Source organism: Colias philodice, chromosome 12 (genome assembly GCF_061535455.1).
Source record: "Colias philodice isolate Cphi_HAF_F1 chromosome 12, ilColPhil1 Martin Lab GWU primary, whole genome shotgun sequence".
Lineage (NCBI taxonomy): Eukaryota > Metazoa > Arthropoda > Insecta > Lepidoptera > Pieridae > Colias > Colias philodice.
In genome coordinates, this window is record NC_143097.1 from 8,610,272 (window position 1) to 8,627,502 (window position 17,231).

A 17,231-nucleotide genomic window follows, 5' to 3' on the forward strand; every position below is an offset into this window, starting at 1 on the left:
ACTTAATGATCTAAGTATGCCATAGAAACACATAGAAATGAACTACTAAAATCATTATTCACATGTTCGATTCAATAAACAGTGTATGAAGAACTTAACAAATTAATCATTGCAAACCGACAGATGGAACTGATATAAATAACTATATTTTTATTTTTTTATAATAAACTTAGGTATATCTTCCTAACACCTAATTCAGTAGGTACATAAATTAAAAAAGGCACTACGAGGATTATAAAATGATAGAATTAAAAAACACTGATAAATGATAGAAAAAACACTGATGAATGATATTGACAAATGAAAATTTTAAGATTTTTAACTAAGTAATATTAATGGTCCTAACTACTATTTAAATTACCTATTGGCTTGCAGCTAAATTACTAAAATACCTAAAGGACTAGAAATATTGAGAATACAACTTCAATTAAAAATCAACAAAGTCAATTTAATGTAACTAGATAAGAAAAAATAACGATAACAAACTATTATTTCGAGGTTTTACATAACGAACTACCTACCTACTTAACATTTAATTTTAATATCAGTTACACTCCACAGGAGTACTTGTTTATATAATTCAGTTTTTTGTTAGTTTTTAAACAAGACAAGAGGTAATCATTATTTGTAGGTATATGAATATGTTCAATGAAATTAAAACACATTATTTAGGTATCTAATTTTGTATTGTATCTTTTAAAAACACGTTTTGCCGAGATCACTTTTTCATTAAATAATTTCAATCTTCTATTTTCATTATTGCTTCTGTTAAAAACAATCACTTTCTATATTATCGAAGTCGTTTCAAAACTGAAAGAGAAATTAGTGATGTTTAAATTTTGTATTATAATGTTTAATATATTTAAAGACTAGGCTGCTCGAAAACTGAACATTGATTTATTTATTTTTTCTTATATTTCGCTTTTTTATACTTTTAATTAAATAAGAAAAATAGGGTAGTACATAGTACATATATTATGATTAATGAATATCGATCAAATTATGAAGTATGGTGGTGTAAGATTTTTAAACATTATTTTTTCAATTATTATTCTTCAATATATAATATATCATAATAACAATATTAAAGATTGATGTAACACAGTATAAATATACAGGTATTACATATATTTAAGTTAAAAAATGTGTCAGGTTGCTATTTTCTTTTTAGTTGGTACAACTATAAGTATGTACATACAACAAAAATACACAAATTACATTGCCAATTACATTTTGTTGTTGAAACATGTATAATTGTATAATGATTATAATAGAAAAAACATACAATTTCGGTGTATTTTTTTTACATCAATGATCTCTTAGCGTTTTTTGTCATAATATACCCTATATAGTTATATATATTTTTTTTTATGATTATGAAACGATGAATTGCGATTAAGTACTTGTTTGTTTAATTGAGTAAGTGTTGTCTTGGACTTTTTTTTCTGACAAAATAAAAATTAGAAATTATATTGCTATAGTCCAAGAGCTGATGATAGCTAGAATAATTATAGATAAAAAAAACAACATCGTTTGTTAAAACTCTTGGAGCACACGGAAGCTCGCGGGCTGCTTGCAGCCCGCGCACAACGCACCAGCTAGTTATAATATATAAAGCTACACTACCACTGACTGACTCACTGACATCGGGTTTCTCGGAAACTACGGGGAAAGTTGGGGGGATAACGACGTGATCGTGTAGAGGTGCGCCGAGCGACCAGAGGAAAAATATAGCGATCTCGATCACCTTCGAATACCGAGTGGACCCCTGGTGGTGCGCAGAAACGGTGCCACCTGGAGGGGGGGTGTCGGAACAAAAAATGCTCAGAACTGGTGGCGATTACCAGGGGGGGTGGAAAAATGGGGATTTTCGCGAAAACAAGATGGCCGCCGTACTTTGCCAAAATCGCCGTTTATGAATCCTTACGTCTGAAATTTGGCACACGTGCTCTGTTCGAGCCGGCGAATCGATCGGTACCCCGTTCGAGTGGCTCCGGGCCCCCGTTTCCGACTTCCATACAACGTAAAATCCAACGGCCCGCGGAAACGGTGCGAGTTGGGTGGGGGGTCCCGGAACTAAAAATGATCACCACCCTGGGACGCTACCAGGGAGCCATAGTGGGACGCTCGATTTTGGAATTTTTCCATTTTTGGCGCAAACATAAAAAGGTGCCTATAGCCGAGGTGGTGCAATGGAGAAACACACCAATGACGTATTCTTACTCGCCCAGCTCCCAGGATATCCAGAAAAATATGAAACCCTGAACTTTCTCACAGCCCGCGAAGACGGTCAACGGCCCGCGCAAACGGTAGCAGCTACATCTGGGGTGCTCGAACTAAACTTGGAGTAGACCTCGAGCAATTACCACAGAAAGTGAAAAAAATTCAAAATGGCGGAAAAAATGGCCGCCGCCATACAAATTCTAAAACGGCCATCGCTGGTCCGATTGCGCTGAAACTTGGCACAGGGGCTTTAATTGAGCCTCACATTAAGATAGCATACTCATTATCGAGTTTCCACCGCTGGTTTCCAAGTTTCATACAACGTGAAATTGGACGGCTCTCCGAAACGGCGCTAGATAGCCAAGGGGTGTAGAACTAAAAAATGATCAGGAACATGGGGCGCTACCAGGGCAATCGAGAAATTTCAAATTGGACGCAATTTTTTTTTTCAAAAATGGCCAATTTTTCAAAGCAAGATGGTGGCGCCGGTTACTTTACGATCGGTCTGAAAATTGACTTCTGTGCTCTAATCGGCCATATTTACAAAACTGCATACTCAGAATTTCTCTCCGACCCCCGGTTTCCATTTTCCATACATCACGAAATTCAACGGCTCTCTGAACCAGTGGCAGGTAGGTCGGGGTCGCCGAAGTAAAAAATGCTTCAAAACCTGGTCCGCTTCCAGGGATGTAAAAAGTTTTGGTAAAATGCGATTTTTTTTTTTTGAAAATTTTGTATGGAAATTTCCATAGTAGGAAGGATGATTGAATAGCAACGGCAAAAGGTGGTACCGCGGGCTGCTTGCTGCCCGCGCACCGCGCAACCTCGAAGGTCGACAGCCTCCCGGAGTAGAAAATATTTGAATAAGTAATTTATAAGCAGTTTCGACTGACTGTGGAATCGCTGTTAGCAGATAATAACAAATGTATAAGGAATTCTAATGCATTTTCAAATGACTGAAGATTTCTTCCCTGGGACGCGCCGCGGGCTGCTTGCTGCCCGCGCACCACGCAACTTCGGTGGAAGATTGCCTCCCGGAGTAGAAAAAAAACTTGAATAGGGAATTTATAAGCATTTCGGACTGACTGTAGAATCGCTGTTAGCAGATGTAACAATAATGGACAGGAAATTCGAATGCATTTTCAAATGACTGAAGATTTGTAGATAGGTATTTAAGCCAATAAGTAGTTAGATATCTACAAAGGCTATTCAAATTCAATACGATACAGACACAATTCCAAATTTTGAACCAATTCGACCTTGGGAAATTATAATCCGACTTCCTAAAAAAAATTAGCCAATTAGGAAATTTCTTAGTTAATTTTTGATGATGATGATATCAATATAGACCTGCCTACCTATATTGTTACTTACGTCAAAAGTTTTAATGAAACTTGAAAAAACTATATATTTTTGTATATATTTTTGTACTAGAAAGAAGAAAGAAAGAAAGAAAGAAATAAATTTATTGTCATTTAACAACACAATAAATTTATTTCTTTCTTTCTTTCTTACTAGCTCTCCGCGCGCCAGCGTAGTTGAAGAATCCGCATAGTTGTGAATAATAATATAATAATATAGGTAACGAACCGAGATGAGTAATTTCTATTGATGTTATTAAAACAAATTGTAAAAAATTGAGGTTAAACAACCATATTTTTATACAGATTCTCTACGGACGGTTCTCACACAACACTAAGGTTTCCGTATAAGTATGAAACTTCAATATAAGACCTTGCCAAGATTGCTAATCTACGGTTTTTATTATTTTTGTTGTTGAAGCGACATCGACATCATGATCTCTGAAATTTTCAAATGTAGGTATCAAGGTTCATGAGATACAGCCTGGTGGCAGATGGACAAACAGTCAGCCAGTCCCCATAGGGTCCCCTTTTTACCCTTTGGGTACAGATTCTTAAGAATAGAACATTTTTATTTTTAATTATAATTTTTTAAATCATTAATATTCAAGATCTGTAGAATAAGTGTGGAACCTATACGATCACATTAAACAATAAATATGTATAGTAGTTAATAAGTATTTATCTATTAATAATTATTTATACTGATTTTTTATTTCATTTAGCTTTCACCAATGTTGTGATAAAAATTAAGTGTGAATAAAATGTACCTACCCACCCTCTTCAAATATTTAAGTATATGATTTCAAATCAAATTGGAATAATAAAAATTCATAATCAACAAGCATTCAATGAGATTTTTATAAATCAATACAGTTTACTTTAACATACTTACATGCTATATGCAAAGTTATTTAACATTAAAATAAAGGTAAAGGTATTTTAAAAAATTATATGAAAGCAATTTAAATTAATTTTTTTCTACTTTATGAATATTATTACTAAGAGACACTAGATTAATAAGAAAATGAAACACATTAAAAAGTTTTCATTATAATATATTTACACTGAAAACATAATATCCAAACCATATGATAACTATTTATTTAATTTTATTTATAAACATGAATTGGTGTAGGTATAGGTACTATGTTTAAATTAATATTTTAATGATACAGTAACTTTTATTTCATATTTTTGTCAAGACTTCTGCAGGGGTCCCGAGTTACATTGTTCTTGAAAGATATTTTTTGGTTAAATAATATATTAAATTTATGATGTTTGGTGAATTAAAATTGATAAAGAGTATGGCCAAATTATTATACTCGGTTCCTTTTTTCTTATAGCAAACAATGTTGTTTAAAATGTAGACGGCTTTCACTTATTAGGTATATATTCTGTATATTATAGTAAGAAGTATAAAATGTACAGTAGCAATAGCTTTCAAGTTTTCAGAGATATCATGGTTATTCAAATTGAAATTTATACACTTTATTACTATTTTTCATCTATAATATAATACCATCAATGGGTCAATCAGTCTGAGTTATTCAATATTAATAATACTATTAACTTTCTGGAATCTTAGACAAACACCTCAAATAAATGAAATTCAGGATCACGTTTCAAAAATTTAACCAATATTTGAATAAGTAATTTATAAGCATTTTCGACTGACTGTAGAATCGCTGTTATACGTAGGTTAAAAACTATTAAAACTACGTTAAAAAAACCGACTTTAAAAACGGAAAAGTAAGTTCTTATTTTTAGTGCCGAAAGCATAATGAATTTGATTTTAAACGACGCTACTAAAAAGACTTGAAGTTTTCAATATGTTTTATACATCTTCACACATTTATTGTCTTGAACAGTTTATTATGAAAAGTCACCGCTATTGATTAGACACCTCAAATAAATGAAATTCGGGATCACGTTTCAAAAATTTAACCAATATTTGAATAATGTAATTTATAAGCAGTTTCGACTGACTGTAGAATCGCTGTTAGCAGATGTAACAAATGGACAGGAAATTCGAATGCATTTTCAAATGACTGAAGATTTCTGCCCTGGGATGAGCCGCGAGCTGCTTGCAGCTCGCGCACCACGCGCCCTCGAAGGTGGACAGCCCCCCGGAATAGAAAATATTTGAATGGGAAATTTATAAGCACTTACGATTGACTGCGGATCTGATCTCTGTTACGGACTGATCGCTGTTAGCAAATAATAACAAATTGACGGGGAATTTTAATGCATTTTCAAATGACTGAAGATATCTGCCCTGGGATGCTTCCGCACCACGCTCCCTCGAAGGTGGACAGCCTCCCGAAGTGGAAAATACTTGAATGGGGAATTTATAAGCATTACCGACTGACTGTAGAATCGCTGTTAGCAGATGTAAGAAATGGACAGAAAATTCGAATGCCTTTTCAAATGACTGCCCTATTGCTTCAACCCAGGGGCAAAAGGGGCTCGCGGGCTGCTTGCAGCCCGCGCACAACGCTCCCTCGACGGTCGACAGCATTCCAGAATAGAAAATTTATGAATTGGGAATTTATAAGCACTTCCGATTGACTGTGGAATCGCAGTTAGCAGAAAATTATAAATGGACTTGGAATTCTAACACATTTTCTAATGACTGCCCTATTGCTTCAACCCAGGGGCAAAAGGGGCTCGCGGGCTGCTTGCAGCCCGCACACAACGCTCCCTCGAAGGTCGACAGCATTCCAGAATAGAAAATTTATGAATTGGGAATTTATAAGCACTTCCGATTGACTGTGGAATCGCAGTTAGCAGAAAATTATAAATGGACTTGGAATTCTAACACATTTTCTAATGACTGCCCTATTGCTTCAACCCAGGGGCAAAAGGGGCTCGCGGGCTGCTTGCAGCCCGCGCACAACGCACCAGCTAGTTATAATATATAAAGCTACACTACCACTCACTCACTCACTGACATCGCTTTTCTCGGAAACTACGCGGAAAGTGGGGGGGATAACGACGTGAACGTGTAGAGGTTCGCCGAGCGACCAGAGGAAAAATATAGCGATCTCGATCATCTTCGAAAACCGAGTGGACCCCTGGAGGTGCGCAGAAACGGTGACACCTGGAGGGGGGGTGTCTGAACAAAAAATGCTCAGAACTGGTGGCGATTACCAGGGGGGGTGGAAAAATGGGGATTTTCGCGAAAACAAGATGGCCGCCGTACTTTGCCAAAATCGCCGTTTATGAATCCTTACGTCTCAAATTTGGCACACGTGCTCTGTTCGAGCCGGCGAATCGATCGGTGCCCCGTTCGAGTGGCTCCGGGCCCCAGTTTCCAACTTTCATACAACGTAAAATCCAACGGCCCGCGGAAACGGTGCGAGTTGGGTGGGGGGTCCGGGAACTAAAAATGATCACCATCCTGGGACGCTACCAGGAAGCCATAGTGGGTCGCTCGATTTTGGAATTTTTCCATTTTTGGCGCAAACATAAAAAGGTGCCTATAGCCGAGGTGGTGCAATGGAAAAACACATCAATGACGCATTCATACTCGCCCAGCTCCCAGGATATCCAGAAAAATATGAAACCCTGAACTTTCTCACAGCCCGCGAAGACGGTCAACGGCCCGCGCAAACGGTAGCAGCTACATCTGGGGTGCTCGAACTAAACTTGTAGTAGACCTCGAGCAATTACCACAGATAGTGAAAAAAATTCAAAATGGCGGAAAAAATGGCCGCCGCCATACAAATGCTAAAACGGCCATCGCTGGTCCGATCGCGCTGAAACTTGGCACAGGGGCTTTAATCGAGCCTCACATTAAGATGGCATACTCATTATCGAGTTTCCAAAGCTGGTTTCCAAGTTTCATACAACGTGAAATTGGACGGCTCTCCGAAACGGCGCTAGATAGCCGGGGGGTGTAGAACTAAAAAATGATCAGGAACATGGGGCGCTACCAGGGCAATCGAGAAATTTCAAATTGGACGCAATTTTTTTTTCAAAAATGGCCAATTTTTCAAAGCAAGATGGTGGCGCCGGTTACTTTACGATCGGTCTGAAAATTGACTTCTGTGCTCTAATCGGCCAGATATACAAAACTGCACACTCAGAATTTCTCTCCGACCCCCGGTTTCCATTTTCCATACATCACGAAATTCAACGGCTCTCTGAACCGGTGGCACTTAGGTCGGGGTCGCCGAAGTAAAAAATGCTTCAAAACCTGGTCCGCTTCCAGGCATATAATAATTTTTGGTAAAAAGCGAAATTTTTTTTTTCGAAAATTTTGTATGGAAATTTCCATAGTAGGAAGGGTAATAGGAATAGCAACGGCAAATACGGCACCGCGGGCTGCTTGCTGCCCGCGCACCGCGCAACCTCAAAGGTGAACAGCCTCCCGGAGTAGAAAATATTTATTAACTTTTGAACTACCGCACGAGCCAAGCGAGCGAAGCGAGCGAATCACGGCAGCGGCTGGCGTAAATATTCAAATAGGTAGCGAGGAGCGAAGCGACGAGCGTGTTAGGTTAACTGTTGAACTACCGCACGAGTCAAGCGAGCGAAGCGAGCGAGTCGCGGCAGCGGCCGGCGTAAATATTGAAAGAAGTAGCGACGAGCGAGTTAGGTTAACTTTTGAACTACCGCACTAGCCAAGCGAGCGAAGCGAGCAAGTCACGTCAGCGGCCGGCGTAAATATTCAAAGAAGTAGCGAGGAGCGAAGCGACGAGCGAGTTAGGTTAACTTCTGAACTACCGCACTAGCCAAGCGAGCGAAGCGAGCAAGTCACGTCAGCGGCCGGCGTAAATATTCAAAGAAGTAGCGAGGAGCGAAGCGACGAGCGAGTTAGGTTAACTTTTGAACTACCGCACTAGCCAAGCGAGCGTAGCGAGCAAGTCACGTCAGCGGCCGGCGTAAATATTCAAATAGGTAGCGAGGAGCGAAGCGACGAGCGTGTTAAGTAAACTCTTGAACAGAAGCGACTTTAGGGCGATTACCAGTCAAACAAAAAAACTACGTAGGTTAAAAACTATTAAAACTACATTAAAAAAACCGACTTCAAAAACGGAAAAGTAGGTTCTTATTTTTAGTGCCGAAAGCATACTGAATTTGATTTTAAACGAAGCTACTAAAAAGACTGAAGTTTTCAATACGTAATAATATACACATCTTCACACATTTATTGAGTGAATGAGCCAATCGTTCACGCTTTATAAGCGTAGGACTTACACCAAGAGTAGTGTAGTTTTTATATCGAAAATAGCCAATTTTTTGTATTGCGAATAATGTAATTGAATTGCAAGTAGGTAGTTCTTGTATCAAAAAATAGCGTAGTTTAATAAGTGCTTAGTGCTTGGCACCGACTTCAAACCTATATAGTGAATAACACAACTAAATAATATGTAGTTTTTTACTTTTCCGTTTTTGAAGTCGGTTTTTTTAAAGTAGTTATTTTTATAGTGTAACGATATCTTATTCGATACACCCTTTGACTGTAGTCCTATGGCCTTGCATTTAGATATTTTTAGTGCCGAAAGCATAATGAATTTGATTTTAAACGACGCTACTAAAAAGACTTGAAGTTTTCAATATGTTTTATACATCTTCACACATTTATTGTCTTGAACAGTTTATTATTCACCTGTTACAGTCACGGCTGTTACACCTCAAATAAATGAAATTCGGGATCACGTTTCAAAAATTTAACCAATATTTGAATAAGTAATTTATATGCAGTTTCGACCGACTGTAGAATCGCTGTTAGCAGATGTAACAAATGGACAGGAAATTCGAATGCATTTTCAAATGACTGAAGATTTCTGCCCTGGGATGAGCCGCGAGCTGCTTGCAGCTCGCGCACCACGCACCCTCGAAGGTGGACAGCCCCCCGGAATAGAAAATATTTGAATGGGAAATTTATAAGCACTTCCGATTGACTGTGGAATTGCTGTTAGCAGATAATAACAAATTGACGGGGAATTTTAATGCATTTTCAAATGACTGAATATTTCTGCCCTGAGATGCTTCCGCACCACGCTCCCTCGAAGGTGGACAGCCTCCCGGAGTGGAAAATATTTGAATGGGGAATTTATAAGCATTACCGACTGACTGTAGATTCGCTGTTAGCAGATATAACAAATGGACAGAAAATTCGAATGCATTTTCAAATGACTGCCCTATTGCTTCAACCCAGGGGCAAAAGGGGCTCGCGGGCTGCTTGCAGCCCGCGCACAACGCACCAGCTAGTTATAATATATAAAGCTACACTACCACTGACTCACTGACTGACTGACATCGGTTTTCTCGGAAACTAAGTGGAAAGTGGGGGGGATTTTGACGTGATCGTGTAGAGGTGTGCTGAGAGACCAGAGGAAAAATATAGCGATCTTGATCATCTTCGAATACCGAGTGGACCCCTGGAGGTGCGCAAAAACGGTGCCACCTGGGGGGGGGTGTCTGAACAAAAAATGCTCAGAACTGGTGGCGATTACCAGGGGAGGTGGAAAAATGTGGATTTTCGCGAAAACAAGATGGCCGCCGTACTTTGCCAAAATCGCCGTTTATGAATCCTTACGTCTCAAATTTGGCACACGTGCTCTGTTCGAGCCGGCAAATCGATCGGTGCCCCGTTCGAGTGGCTCCGGGCCCCAGTTTCCGACTTTCATACATTGGAAAATCCAACGGCCCGCGGAAACGGTGCGAGTTGGGTGGGGGGTGTCCGAACTAAAAATGATCACCTCCCTGGGACGCTACCAGGGAGCCGTAGTGGGACGCTCGATTTTGGAATTTTTCCATTTTTGGCGCAAACATAAAAACGTAAATTTAGACGAGGTGGCGCATCGCGGAAACACACTCACACCGCGTTCGTACTCGCCCAGCTCCCAGGATATCCAGAAAAATCCGAAATTTTGAACTTTCTCACAGCCCGCGGAGACGGTCAACGGCCCGCGCAAACGGTAACAGCTGTATCTGGGGTGCTCGAACTAAACTTAGAGTAGACCTCGAGCAATTACCACAGATAGTGAAAAAAATTCAAAATGGCGGAAAAAATGGCCGTCGCCATACAAATGCTAAAATGGCCATCGTTGATCCGATCTTGCTGAAACTTGGCACAGGGGCTTTAATCGAGCCGCTCATTAAGTTGGCATACTCATAATCGAGTTTTCACCGCTGGTTTCCGAGTTTCATACAACGCGAAATTCGACGGCTCTCCGAAACGGCGCCAGATAGGTGGGGGGTGTAGAACTAAAAAATGATTAGGAAGATGGGGCGCTACCAGGGCAATGGAGAAATTTCAAATTGGACGCAATTTTTTTTTCAAAAATGGCCAATTTTTCAAAGCAAGATGGTGGCGCCGGTTACTTTACGATCGGTCTGAAAATTGACTTCTATGCTCTAATCGGCCAGATTTACAAAACTACATACTCAGAATTTCTCTCCGACCCCCGGTTTCCATTTTCCATACATCACGAAATTCAATGGTTCTCTGAAATGGTGGCAGGTAGGTCGGGGTCGCCGAAGTAAAAAATGCTTCAAAACCTGGTCCGCTTCCAGGCATATAATAATTTTTTGTAAAAAGTGAATTTTTTTTTTCGAAAATTTTGTATGGAAATTTCCATAGTAGGAAGGGTAATTGAATAGCAATGGCAAAAGACGGCGCCGCGGGCTGCTTGCTGCCCGCGCACCGCGCAACCTCGAAGGTCGACAGCTTCCCGGAGTAGAAAATATTTATTAACTTTTTAACTTCCGCACGAGCCAAGCGAGCGAAGCGAGCGAGTCGCGGCAGCGGCCGGCGTAAATATTGAAAGAAGTAGCGAGGAGCGAAGCGACGAGCGAGTTAGGTTAACTTTTGAACTACCGCACTAGCCAAGCGAGCGAAGCGAGCAAGTCACGTCAGCGGCCGGCGTAAATATTCAAAGAAGTAGCGAGGAGCGAAGCGACGAGCGAGTTAGGTTAACTTTTGAACTACCGCACTAGCCAAGCGAGCGAAGCGAGCAAGTCACGTCAGCGGCCGGCGTAAATATTCAAAGAAGTAGCGAGGAGCGAAGCGACGAGCCAGTTAGGTTAACTTTTGAACTACCGCACTAGCCAAGCGAGCGAAGCGAGCAAGTCACGTCAGCGGCCGGCGTAAATATTCAAAGAAGTAGCGAGGAGCGAAGCGACGAGCGAGTTAGGTTAACTTTTGAACTACCGCACTAGCCAAGCGAGCGAAGCGAGCAAGTCACGTCAGCGGCCGGCGTAAATATTCAAAGAAGTAGCGAGGAGCGAAGCGACGAGCCAGTTAGGTTAACTTTTGAACTACCGCACTAGCCAAGCGAGCGAAGCGAGCAAGTCACGTCAGCGGCCGGCGTAAATATCCAAAGAAGTAGCGAGGAGCGAAGCGACGAGCGAGTTAGGTTAACTTTTGAACTATGTACCGCACTAGCCAAGCGAGCGAAGCGAGCGAGTCGCGGCAGCGGCCGGCGTAAATATCATCATAGGTAGCGAAGAGAGAAGCGACGAGCATGTTAAGTAAACTCTTGAATAGAAGCGACTTTAGGGCGATAGGTTAAAAACTATTAAAACTACGTTAAAAAAAACCGACTTCAAAAACGGAAAAGTAGGTTCTTATTTTTAGTGCCAAAAGCATAATGAATTTGATTTTAAACGAAGCTACTAAAAAGACTGAAGTTTTCAATATGTAATAATATACACAGCATAGGACTTACACCAAGAGTAGTGTAGGTTTTGTATCGAAAATACCCAATTTTTTGTGTTGCGAATAATGTAATTGAATTGCAAGTAGGTAGTTCTTGTATCGATATAATCTTAGTTCTTGTATCAAAAAATAGCGTAGTTTAATAAGTGTTTAGTGCTTGGCACCGACTTCAAACCTATATAGTGAATAACACAAGTAAATAATATGTAGTAATTAATTATTTTTTTGAAGTCGGTTTTTTTAAAGTAGTTATTTTTATAGTGTAACAATATGTAATTCGATACACCCTTTGACTGTAGTCCTATGGCTTTCACTTAGAAATTTTTAGTGCCGAAAGCATAATGAATTTGATTTTAAACGACGCTACTAAAAAAACTAGAAGTTTTCAATATGTTTTATACATCTTCACACATTTATTGTCTTGAACAGTTTATTATGAAAAGTCACCGCTATTGATTGACACCTCAAATAAATGAAATTCGGGATCACGTTTCAAAAATTTAACCAATATTTGAATAAGTAATTTATAAGCAGTTTCGACTGACTGTAGAATCGCTGTTAGCAGATGTAACAAATGGACAGGAAATTCGAATGCATTTTCAAATGACTGAAGATTTCTGCCCTGGGATGAGCCGCGAGCTGCTTGCAGCTCGCGCACCACGCACCCTCGAAGGTGGACAGCCCCCCGGAATAGAAAATATTTGAATGGGTAATTTATAAGCACTTCCGATTGACTGTGGAATCGCTGTTAGCAGATAATAACAAATTGACGGGGAATTTTAATGCATTTTCAAATGACTGAAGATTTCTGCCCTGGGATGCTTCCGCACAACGCACCCTCGAAGGTCGACAGCATTCCAGAATAGAAAATTTTTGAATTGGGAATTTATAAGCACTTCCGATTGACTGTGGAATCGCAGTTAGCAGAAAATTACAAATGGACTGGGAATTCTAACACATTTTCTAATGACTGCCCTATTGCTTCAACCCAGGGGCAAAAGGGGCTCGCGGGCTGCTTGCAGCCCGCGCACAACGCACCAGCTAGTTATTATAATATATAAAGCTACACTACCACTGACTGACTGACTGACATCGCTTTTCTCGGAAACTACGTGGAAAGTGGGGGGGATTTTGACGTGATCGTGTAGAGGTACTCCCAGTGACCACCGGAAAAATATAGCGAACTCGAGCACCTTCCAATACACAGTACACCCCTGGTGGTGCGCTGAAACGGTGCCACTTGGGGGGGGGTGTCTGAACAAAAAATGCTCAGAACTGGTGGCGATTACCAGGGGTGGTGGAAAAATGGGGATTTTCGCGAAAACAAGATGGCCGCCGTACTTTGCCAAAATCGCCGTTTATGAATCCTTACGTCTCAAATTTGGCACACGTGCTCTGTTCGAGCCGGCGAATCGATCGGTGCCCCGTTCGAGTGGCTCCGGGCCCCAGTTTCCAACTTCCATACAACGTAAAATCCAACGGCCCGCGGAAACGGTGGGAGTTGGGTTGGGGTCCCCGGAACTAAAAATGATCATCACCCTGGGACGCTACCAGGGAGCCATAGTGGGTTGCTCGATTTTGGAATTTTTCCATTTTTGGCGCAAATATAAAAACGTAAATTTAGACGAGGTGGCGCAACGGAGAAACACACCAATGATGCATTCATACTCGCCCAGCTCCCAGGATATCCAGAAAAATCCGAAATTTTGAACTTTCTCACAGCTCGCGGAGACGGTCAACGGCCCGCGCAAACGGTAGCAGCTACATCTGGGGTGCTCGAACTAAACTTGTAGTAGACCTCGAGCAATTACCACAGATAGTGAAAAAAATTCAAAATGGCGGAAAAAATGGCCGCCGCCATACAAATGCTAAAATGGCCATCGCTGGTCCGATCGCGCTGAAACTTGGCATAGGGGCTTAAATCGAGCCGCACATTAAGTTGGCATACTCATAATCGAGTTTTCACTGCTGGTTTCCGAGTTTCATACAACGCGAAATTCGACGGCTCTCCGAAACGGCGCCAGATGGGTGGGGGGTGTAGAACTAAAAAATGATCAGAAACATGGGGCGCTACCAGGGCAATCGAGAAATTTCAAATTGGACGCAATTTTTTTTTCAAAAATGGCCAATTTTTCAAAGCAAGATGGTGGCGCCGGTTACTTTACGATCGGTCTGAAAATTGACTTCTGTGCTCTAATCGGCCAGATATACAAAACTGCATACTCAGAATTTTTCTCCGACCCTCGGTTTCCATTTTCCATACATCACGAAATTCAACGGCTCTCTGAACCGGTGGCAGGTAGGTCGGGGTCGCCGAAGCAAAAAATGCTTCAAAACCTGGTCCGCTTCCAGGCATATAAAAATTTTTGGTAAAAAGCGAAATTTTTTTTTCGAAAATTTTGTATGGAAATTTCCATAGTAGGAAGGGTAATAGGAATATAGCAATGGAAATGATTACGTAAAGTACAATGAAGATTTCGTTACGTAAAGTACAAAATTTTACATAATTATATCAATATCTAAATTTTTAGTTAAACATAGTTAACAAGTTTTAATGAAACTTGAAAAAACACATTCGTAAATAGATAGGTATATATTTTTTTTAGCTCTCCGCGCGCCAGCGGCTTCGCCAGCGTAGTTGAAGAACCCGCATAGTTGTGAATAAAATAATAATATAGGTAGGTACTTAATGAACCGAGATGAGTAATTTCTATTGATGTTATTGAAACAAGTAGGTATTAAAAAATCGAGGTTAAACAACCATATTTTTTTTTCTCTACGAACGGATCTCACCAGTGTTGAGATTTCGACTCGACTTATCGTAATTGACACAGTTAAACAGGACGAATAAATATTGACCATTGATTGCTATGGGGTCTATAAACCCATCGTATATTTGCATTACAATTTTTTTCAAAAATATTTAATGTGTAGAATCTAAGGTAGAAATGGACTGTTTAATTTTTTATTAAATATGTAAGTTACATATCGTTTCTGTAAATTTTGTTTTGTGTGCATTGTACAATAAAGTGTTTTCTATTTCTATTTCTATTTCTAAGTGGGTAGGTATATAGATTTAAATAAAAATGATTCAAGTGCGAGTTGGACTCACAACACTAAGGTTTCCGTATAAGTATGAAACTTCACTATAAGACCTTGCCAAGATTGCTTAGGTATATCTACGGTTTTTATTATTTTTGTTGTCGAAGCGACATCGACATCATGATCTCTGAAATTTTCAAATGTAGGTATCAAGGTTCATGAGATCAAAGATACAGCCTGGTAGCAGATGGACAGACAGCCAGTCAGTAATATAGTTCCCTTTTTACCCTTTGAGTATAGATTCTTAAAAACAGAAAATTATCATTGTTTATAAATTTTTAAAACAATAATATGCAAGATCTGTAGAACAATTAGTGTAGAACCTATTATACTATCTCATTAAACATGTAAGTATAGTAATAACTAATAGGTATTTATTTATAATGATTTTTTATTTCATTTAGCTTTTACTAATGTTGTACCTAATAAAAATTAAGTCTGAATAAAATGTACCTACCTACCCTCTTCAAATATTTATATGATTTCAAATCAAATTGGAGTAATAAAAATTAATAATCAACAAGCATTCAATGAGAATTTTATAAATCAATATGTACTTACTTTAAAATATGCAATATGTAAAGTTATCTAACATTAAAATATATTTTAAAAAATTATATGAAAGCAATTTAAATTATTTGTATAGCAATATATCTAACTCATTTGTTTCTACTTTATGAATATTATTACTAAGAAGAGACACTAGATGAATAAGAAAATAAAACACATTAAAAAGTTTCCATTATAATATATTTACACTGAAAACATAATATCCAAACCATGATATTTATTTAATTTAATTATTATATGACTTTGTGTAGACTGTAGGTATAGGTACCATGTTTAAATCAATATTTTAATGATACAGTAACTTTTATTTCATATTTTTGTCAAGACTTTTGCAGGAATCCCAAGTTAAGTACCTATGTTGTTTTTGAAACATATTTTTTGGATAGATATATTAAATTTATGATGTTTGGTGAATTAAAATTGATAAAGAGTACGGCCACATTACTATACTCGGTTCCTTTTTTCTTATAGCAAACAATGCTGTTTAAAATGTAGACGGCTTTTACTTAATAGGTATTTGCTTTATATTATAGTAAAAGAACTAAGAAGTATAAAATGTACAGTAACAATAGCTATCAAGTTTTCAGAGATATCATGGTTATTCAAATTGGAATTTATACACTATTTTTTCATCTATATAATACCATCAATGGGTCAATCAGTCTATGTTATTCAATATTAATAATACAAATAACTTTCTGGAATCTTTTATAAATTTAAAATGTGAGCATCTGCAAATCATAAAACATTTCCTTTATGTTTGGTAAATTCAACTTTTGTTTTTCTTTAATTTCATATTCTGATCTTATTAGATTTCACTTGTTTTACACTTGGCATTGTAGTCTTCTTTCATCACAAAAATATATTATGTTTTAATTCATTGTTAACCATTGTTCGATTTTTATTCAATGACATGAAAACTTCTTATCCACTTCTTTTGGAGTGATAAATTGGCAAAACATATTTTTGTTATGCATAAATAACACATAATATTTTACATTATACACAAGAAGCCGTTTTCTTATTTGTTTTCGGAAAGTTGTTTGTTGACATAAAATTATTCATTTGACGTTACAATGATCATTTAAAATTTGACAATTGACATTAGTATCAATAGTAAAAAAGTGCATTAACAATTGAAAGACTTTAATTCATTAAATCTTTAAAAGAAATATAATGACATAAAAATAAAACAGATTTAATGAAATAAAAAATTACGAGCACGTATAACTTTTTTCCAAGTGCATTTAAATTAAAACATTGCTATTATGACCAAAAAATGTATAATGTTGGCAGCATTG

General features: G+C 38.5%; 1 protein-coding gene across 2 annotated transcripts in view; it reads left to right on the forward strand.

Moving 5' to 3' along the window:
• The window catches only part of Elys (AT hook containing transcription factor 1 homolog), a 108,821-nt gene that overhangs the window by 42,093 nt on the left and 49,497 nt on the right, over positions 1–17,231 (forward strand). The window lies entirely within an intron of this gene.